We start from the raw sequence: 9,742 nt of genomic DNA, 5'->3' as shown, positions 1-9,742 counted from the left end.
ACAGAAAACCTCTAGAGTAAAAGCATAGGCTACATCTGTTTATAATGTTGCCTGCCAGTGTCTTACTGTCTTATAGTGTCTTGTGTTATTTGCATCTATTTGTAGATTAATTCGAACTCCAATGCATCCCGAATTTCCCCATTGGGGATCAATAAAGTTATATTCTGTAAAACAGAAACACGTTGGTGGTTTTGCAGTCTTGTGGGGACCATGAAGAAGAATAGGCCGACATTTTTTTCCCGTTTTGTTTTATTATCCAACTAATCTCTGGGTGGCTTCAAATTGTTTATTTATTATAATAAGTAGGATGATTTTCTCAACCCACAGAGGAACACTTAATCTCTCAGTTTATCAGATTCATTTTTTTATTCAGTTGCCAAATTTTGAAATAGGTCTGTGTAAATGTTAAACAAAGAAGTGCTACGTTTAGCCTTAAAAGAGAAGGGAAAAAAAGGACTAATAAGTACCGTATAATATATTTTTGTTTGGTGTTACAGAATGCCTAAATTAGAAACAAGTAACATAAATGTTTGCTTTAGGTCGGTGGTTTTCAACTATTCTAGCCTAAAGACATAACAACAAACTTCCTAATAAGAAATGGCAAATCCAAAGTTCTGATATTGTTCAAGCAGCTAAATTTATTTAGTTTTGGGTCCCGACCCACCATGAGAACCATTGCTTTTGGGTGTCTCTTATATCCTTTATTGTTCCCTGATCCCAGGATGCTGCCTTGGCAATTAACTTCATTCCTCTTTATAATTTTATGAAAAAAACCGAACCTTTAATAATACAAATTGTACATCTTCAATATTTGCTAATAACCAAATATGCCCTAACCTGTTCCAAATAGCCAGTGCTTGAACAGTGTTTGAGTCCCTCAAAGGTATCCAGCCAACGGCTTTCAAAACTATGATGTGGGAATGTTCATTTGTTTTTTGTTTACAACACGAGGCTAAAATGGAATCACTCTTTTCAAGATCACCAAATAATTCATTTTAAATATCACTTGTTAATGGGTTACTATCTTTCCAAAGGATGAAAGATTCTGAATAAATAGAAAACAGATTAAAATAGCCTTTTTAAAGTTGAAAGAAACATTTGTTTCATATTCCTATCAATTACACAAGTAATTAACATTTTCACAAAGTTATGTTGTACACATGTACTCTGCATACCAGATTTTGTTCCCAACTCTCATAATAATAAAGACGATAAAATATTGAAAATCAATAGTTATCACAGTTATAGCCTTGACAGGATGAATGCATATCAAGATAGCTATGTGACTCTTGATGCATTTAAAATGTAGAAAACCCCACAAAAACAAGGATGAGAATTGATGTCAAATTTAGAGCTATTATAACAGGATGTAAAACAAAACAGCCTCTCTGTCTGCCTTTGTTCAGGTGTCATATGTGAGATCTAAATTAGAATTATAATGGAATAAAATGTGAAAGCGATACAAATCATTAAATTGGAATATGTTCACCTTCCCTGGAGCACAGCTGTTCTAAATTGCTTTGTGCTGCACCTGAACGTGTAGTTTAAGCCCTTTTCGATATTTAACATGCAAGAAACATCATGCATCTGTGTTGCAGAGCCATGTCATATTTTCTCAAGAGGACAAAATCATAGCATCAAACATTGGACAGGAACATTTTCACACAGTGTGTTTTTGATGAATATTCAGAAATAAAAATTCAGTCTTGTAAAGATTTAAGGGAAAATACATCTAATTTAACTCATTTAAAAAGTTAAAGATGAATTTGTTTGAAAGCTTTGAACACAATATTACTGACATATAGCAGTATATTATTTCTTAGTAAGAAATGTATATACAAATAAAACCAGTTACATAAATGTGATAAATATAACACACAATTTGCACTTGCCCAATGTCCAATGTATTTCCAACATTAAACAAAAAGAATGAATATAATACCAGATGATGTTCTCAAACACATCTCACCACAGGAAATTACTAGCTGTTGAGGGACACCCAAGTTATCACTGCAGGCCCCTTATGACCCACCATCCTATTTTTAGAGGCAATATCGTGAGTCAACACTCAGTTAAAGCCCATGATGCTGCTGATGAGTTGCTGGAATCTGGAATATTTTTGAGCCAGGAATCAATGAGTCTGAGCCAGGTGAGCATTCTCTGTGAACTATTGATCCATCTATGAGGTACATCAAGACATGATATATCTTACGATCAAATGAAGGGAAAATACTCTCTCTTTTTTTAACTTGGTTCTGCAGTGGCTTTGGCTTAGTAGTCTGATCATCTCATTGTGTCATGGGATCTCAACCAACGCACAAAAAAGTGTTAATTGAGGTTCTTTGTGGGTTTTTTTTTTTTTTTAATAAACTTGAGTCTTAAATGATCCAGGTTAAATTTCATTTTATTCACTTTCATATAGTATTCAGGTCTGTTAAACACTTGTTGGCCATTCCTCAACTGCCATTATTGTTTTATTTACATAACCTACTGTATCAGAAAAGACCATAATTCAATGATGTTTTTCCGCTGTATTACTTTTGAAAAGTGACTTCAAAGTAATGACAAGTGACACCAAAGTCCTAATGTCTGTGCTGCTATAAATGTATCCTAATCCATCTTTAAATTAAACCCGCCATCAAATATTTATTTTTGGAGCTCATGGAGAATACAACTTCCTTCATTAGAATGTTTGTACTGTACACTCTCTTTTGTACTCTCAGGCACACCTTTCGCCATTAATCATGTCATTATTGAGGTTGGCACGTATTAAAGGTTTATTCCCAAAGTGGTTTCATGTCTTAGTCCGGCTCATAATTGACAAGCAATTATCCTGTTTTGAACCAGTCATGCTACAGCAAACAAAAGAATGTAGTAATAAGCTACAGCAAGTCTTTGTTCCATGATAGAGAACATTGTCAACTTTATCACACTCTTCAAAAAAAGGTCCAGGCCCTTACCTGAGCTGTGGCTCAGTGGTAGTTGGTTCAATCCTCAGCTCCTGCAGCCACATGTCCAATGTGTGCATGTGGGCAAGACACTTAACCTCAAGTTGCTTCCTCTGCAGCATGTAAATGTGTCTGAATAAATAATTAATATTGATGGACACTTTACATAGCAGCCTCTGCCATCAGTGTGGAAATGGGTAGGTGTGACACAGTGTGAAGTGTTTTCAATAGTCAGAAGACTAGAAAAGTGCTATACCACCTCAAGTCAATGTACCATTTACCACTGTTACAATTATTAGAGAAAAGAAAATACATAGATGCAGATTTCACATCTCGTGTTCCCTTTTTTCCTTAAGCTGAATATTTCACTTCAGAACTAACTATATGTTCATTCCTCATGTTTCACATTCTTCATAAGCTACAGAATGTTCTCAAACAAAGAAAGACTAAAAGCTATCCACATACTGTTGGTGAGTGAATTAAAGTCGTAAGCTACAATTCAAACTGTCAGAGCCCTATCAGATTTGTCTCATCTATTTCAATCTTATAAAAGGTACCCAGTGCTGCCATAAATATGTTTTTCTTTCATGCAAACCTCATAATGCAGGAGAATTAAGGCGATTACAACAGCATCTCTTCACTCTGCTATTGTGTCCAGAATGTCACTCAACAATATGAGTTTGTGCAGAAGATCGCTCTAATCCACCATAATCCCAAAGAACATATTGTGTGCTCCATTATTTACACAATGTCCAATATCCTCCTTGTTGAATGCCCGCCGGCTTGTCAGGATGCTTTATTTGTTCCCTCGGTCGTATTGAAATTCCAATGCTGACCTATGCATAGCAGAAATTATAACATCCTTATTATTTCAACCTGTGTCACACTAGATCATTCATGTTCCTTTATGTGGCACGAACATGCTTTAGTTCAAGTACAGTACATGAAGTACAATACCATACCACAGGTTTATACTTCTTCCCACTCCTTTTTGGACGTGTACATTACATTTATACAGAAAGTATTTGGGAGCTTGTTTTCATTCTTTGTCCATATTACTTTTTTTACATTCCGCTTTCTTCTCTCTTTTTTCTTTTCTTTTTACAACTAAATTAATTAAACTAAATTACAATTAAACTAAATACCTGAATAATACATTTAAGACTCCATCGTTCATTATAAGACTCTTATCAGCACCTTTCGCTCATAAAGATGCAAACCTCAAGGTGGTACTGAGAGGAAATTCAAGTCATGACTCCTTCTCCGATAGATAGAACTGAAATATGAGGAGTTATAATTCTAACTACTTTGTTTGATTCAACCTCAGAGGACTTTGAACATACTGAAATAATCTCAAAACAAAGAACACAAATGATATTTAGTATTCACGTCTTCCCATCAAAACAGGTAAACAGAATACTGGTGTTATATTTGCAGATCCACACTTATAATTCATATTGTGCATTGCTGCAGAAGATTTCCAAATAAACAAAACAACCAAAACCTAATAGAGAAAGCATGATTTCATCCAGTGCTACGTGTTTACACAGAAACAGCTCGAACATAAATTCAACACAGCCACATGCTTCTCACGTCATGGGAACCAGTGCGTGTTTTCCTGTCAAAACACATCCCCTCTGATGGACCCAGCTCTGGCTCACAAGAGCTTTCCCTCACATGAAGCTCATCAACTCTGGAATGATTGACAGTCAACAAATGGTCCCTGTACAAGAGCTGTGAAAGGTGTTAGTGTAAAAGGTGAGTGTGTGTGTGTGTGTGTGTGTGTGTGTGTGTGGGTGGTGGTAGGGAGTAGAACAACATTCACATGTGAATTCATCAGTAACCTTTTCAGCGATTCACAGTTTTCCCTCCTTGAGTGAAGAGTGAGGCACTAGGATTTACTTTAAGGTTATCTTTTAATCAACGAAAAAGCAAATGATAATGCATTAAATAAATGACATATTGTATTAAGTAACTATGCACCATAAACTGTATTCAGTTTGTATTATTCTTATCACATTATACTTCTTGCAGATAAATTGACCTGTTTTCATTTGTCAACACAATACACAATTACTTTGTAATTAATAAGCCAGGAACTCAACGATTCTTTTTACGTTATACAAGAGTGAGGAAGCAATATTAATGTGGATGTTTGGAAATAAACAGTTGGACTGTATTCCCATGTAGTTGCACTTATTCTTTAAAGTCATTTGGTTGAAAGCAGGAAGTCAATTATTTCCCTTATCTGGACCATCTGGTGTTAGTCATCAGAGAACTGATGTCATTTATGTTAGCAGGGCATTTTGGGGTGAATTAGAATAACTGAGGAGGCTTTACACTTAAGGCCACTTCATTTTTAGCTCTGGGCAAGGAAGTGTATGCAGAAATATTCACTTCCACAAATTGTCTCCTATTGCTCTCTCTGTGACCCCCAGACTCCATGGAAGGATATGAATACTCGTGTATACAACATCTTTGAACGTGGTGAAATAGAGGGCAAAGAATCATTTGCGGGACACACTGTCCAGGGTTATGGAATAAGAGCAGTGTTGCATTGAGAAAAAAGTCTACATCAATATCTATGGAAAAGCTGACTTGGACTTTAAAGACTCCATAGAAAGCTTGTTGGATCAATTCAATCAGCCCCCACGAGCACAGCGAGGCAGGATGGAGCTTGATGGATCATTGTGTAAACAGTAACTTGTGTCAGCTCAAAGATTTCAGAGCTGAGTTGCTACATTGACTTGTTTTGATAAAAACCTTTCATAGCGTATCTTAGCAGTGTCAAACTATTGCTTCATCACTCTTCACCTTAACGTTCGTACAAAGCATATTTTCTCTATGAGATTAATGTTATTTTTGTCCATGGTCTCTGACAACTAAACTATATAGTATAACAGATTTGGAGAAAGAGGCACTTTCTTCAGTGCGTATGCAAGCTCAGTCAAGTGTGAAATAGAAAAGCACAGAATTCAGGAAAATGTGTTTTGGAAAACTACATTAAAACCTAAATGCATGATTACTTGCCCTATTATCTCAATTGACATCCCCCATTTAGTTTGGGGTTAAAATCAAACAGCTTTAAAGCTTAGGTTTCCCCTTAAATGGTTGTTTATAAGAAATAGACAGAAGTTGGGTTTGATTTCATACCCAAAGTCAGACATGCTCGGCTAAGTGAGGCGGGTGTCAGCAGAGTTATCTCTCCTTGCAAGAGTGCATGTCTGCCTTGCCTGAGTTCTTGAAAAAACAATCAAACTGGCCAACTGTGTTTCCAAGATAAATCCACAACTGCTTTTTCATTTTCTGAACAAAACAAATATAACTGAAACAAAGTCATTATGTATAGCAGGAAATTATCTTCAAAAAAGTTCAATCATCTGGTAAATGTGAATGTCTGGTTGGATTAGTTTTAAAGCTTTCACGGCTCCAAAGATCCTAATTGTACAGCGCCACTAAAAAGTTCAAATCTGGAAATCCCATTAGATTCACCAGGGGATCTTCACTGTTTATTACCCCTCAGCCTAGACAGATATAGTTTACAATTTGTTAGCTACTGTTGCCTGAATACAAAAGTAAGAAATTAAACTTATGGCTTCCATTGGAGTCATTGCAACACATGCTGTACTGGTATACAAGAAAATTTTGCAAATCTTTGAGACATCACAGCCACCTAGATACAGTAAAAACACAATCCTTGAAAATCAGCCCAAGGATGATTACACTCTGTACATTGGGACATAAACAAAAACCAGATTCAGCCAAATTTGACAGGAAAAGCTTCCTTTAAAATAATAGTATTACAAAAGTATTGTACAATGTGTTTGTTCTGTCCAACACCCAGCACAGAAACACCTTCAGGTGGAGTGTCATCACAGCTTTTCACTTGTTGTCAGTGTTGTGTTCTTATATAGCCTAAACTCCATGAATGTATTAATGGAGACTATATGGTCCACATCTGTATGCTACCATGTTTCTGATACACAAATCCCTCTGAGACACGTCTTATATAATATATTCATGACTGGGTACATGAGGGCAACATTTGTTTTGATTGTATCATTAAATGAGATGAGATGACATTCTTGCACTGACATTGCACTAATTAGTAAAGCACAAAAGGATGGAATAAAAATGATGCAGTGACATGTTGGAGGTTGAATAAAGGTCTAAGCTGAAATGTTGTTACGAAGAAATTATTGACGCAATTGTAACAAGCGTACCTGCGATATCTCACAGAGCTGCTGGTTGTGGTCCAATAAGTGATGATGAGAACCAGTAGCAGCTTAGGAATTGTTTGTAGAATTATGAAATGTGCTCAAATACTTTGACTATCTTCCAAGTGATCCTCTGGAACATCCTGACCTAAACTCTGCTTAGCTTCTCACGAGTCTGTTTCCTATCACACACATGTGAAAGCATTTTGAGTTGAACTTAGAGATGACTGTGGACCAAGTGGTACCTGTTGTCTCTTTGCTTTCTTATCCTGTACATGTGTAAGAGGGTACTTTGTGAAAATCCACACCTGTTGTCTTTAACAGTTGAATATTTCAATCAGGAGAGACTTAAGCAAGCGCTGAGAATTATTTATTTACCAGTTGAGAAAAAGATAAATGTGCAATGACGGGGACGATTAGACTCCGTCGTGACAACTTCACGCACTCAGAGGGGTAAGTGAGGCTGACAGCAGAATAGGATACGACCCCTATGGAGTCTGCTGCTGCTGGTGGTGATAGAATAATGCAGGATGTGATGTGGAGTGGGTTTGTGAACTGAAGACTGTGCCTGAACTCTGCTGAGCTGGAATAGAGGTGACTGGGTTGGAGGAGAAGGGTCGCAGTGATTGAATCGAAATGACAAAATGACTGTGAAGGATAGAGAACAGATTTTAAAATTTGGTTGAGAGGTTGTGACAGAGTCGGACTGAATTACTACTTTAAGAGTGAACACCTCAAATCAGCTGATCACCAGAGCAGAGATGGTGGAAGTGCTAGAGAGGGAGTGTCTAAATTGAATGAAGAAAACTGAATGAACATGTGAGAGAATATAACCAGTCTTCCTGCTTAAACGTACGCTGAGCTCCATTAGTCTCTTTTCATACAGTGTCTCCATATACTGTACATTCATTTGGAAAGGCAGGTCTTTCTATTTCAGTGTCTGTTGAATTTCATAAAAGGAACCTATTGATTTTACTAAGTAAAGTACTCATTTGTGGAGCACTTAAAAACAATAAATATTCCTGAAATATTCCTCCCCGTTAAAACATTTGTTTTCTGCTGTTTAAAATTGAACATGAAATTGTATTTTGCACAAGTTGCAGTCAGCTTGTAATCTTAACATGTCACTGCACCTTTGGTCAACCATGGCCTTGTGAGAGTTACTGTTCTTTCCAGTAGCGTACATAATTAAGGTATCATCAGTAAAATGTGCATATCTGGCTATGCAAAAAAGAATAATTTGTATGTCTCTTAAAAGATTATTGCCCACATTAAAAGCAGTAATTACTTATTTTTATTGCAAAGAAACGTCATGGTCACTTGCCTGACACATATATGGTGGCCCGCACATGTGTTATAGGAAAAGGCAGGAAACACTAATGAAAGTAAAGACAGCTATATATTGGTGCAGACGTCTGACACTTCAAGAGCACAAGCCACTAATTCTAGGTTTGTTTTTCTATTGCATAAAGTAGTCTTCTCTGATAGGTCTCAAACAATATTCCTTTCATGCAGTGAAAAGATTCAATCTGATGCAATAGTCAGATGTGCTCTCATTCCCCTCTTTGTTATGTAAACATTGTCTGCTAGTAGCATAAATCCAAGCTCTGTGCATTGACGGGTTAGTGTTATTTCAATTTACGAGGCATCTGCAGGGTCAGTGGGTAATGCCATAAACGCAGGCCTGTTTTTTCACCATCCCTCTGAGGCACCAAGCGAAGAGTCCTTCTGTTGTCAAAGGAAAGGAAATCAGCTCTGTGTTTTCGGACCCCTCTGTCGATTGATGACGGCCGTTGGTTGAAACATCTGGAAAGAATTTGCTTGTTTCTCATCGTCTGCTTGGCTGGGAACCTTGGCGTGCACTCAGGAAAGCACAGCATTACCCAAAGTCACATCAGCTGAGAATAAAAGAGGTGGGAGGGAATGTAAGACCCTGCTTTTACTCAATGGAACTGTTAATGTTTAATGAGTCAACAGTAACCATGAGAAAACACTTTAAGGACAACTGGAGCAGCAGGGTCTCACAGCAGTTAAAGAGGCCATCGCTGAAATCGACAACCCCAGTCCCAGCCACATTTTGACTTTTACCCTCCAGACTTTACTTAATTTGAGCAGAATTATTTATATCTTTGAACATAGCGTTGTGGGTGCATTCGAGAACTTTGGGCCTGAGCGTAAAACGAAGATGTCCCTGTTATCTGTACAATGTTAAATGTTGACCATTTTGATTCATAGGAATAGGGATGTTCCTGGCCACTTATCAACCTGTCAATTAAACACAAATCAAATTCAGACTGATCGACTTGTCAAAAACTAAGAAAACACCCAGAAAACAAAGTTGAGCTCAATTTCTTTTACAGGTCTTTAAAATACATGGGATTACAGGTCTGCATGTAAACGATGTCCAATTGCTATTTGCTATATAGGCTAATATTAGTATTGCTAGCACCGTCAGCCTTTGGTCCTACTTGCAGGTTTAAGTCCACATGTCTCTGCTGGTAAGGCATAGCTCCCATCCAGAAGTGATATGCTATTTAACCTGACACAGCTACACAAATGTAGCTCAATTCTCCAGAT

Source organism: Symphodus melops (assembly GCF_947650265.1).
Source record: "Symphodus melops genome assembly, chromosome: 6".
Classification (NCBI taxonomy): Eukaryota; Metazoa; Chordata; class Actinopteri; order Labriformes; family Labridae; genus Symphodus; species Symphodus melops.
Note: the sequence above shows the minus strand (reverse complement) of the source record.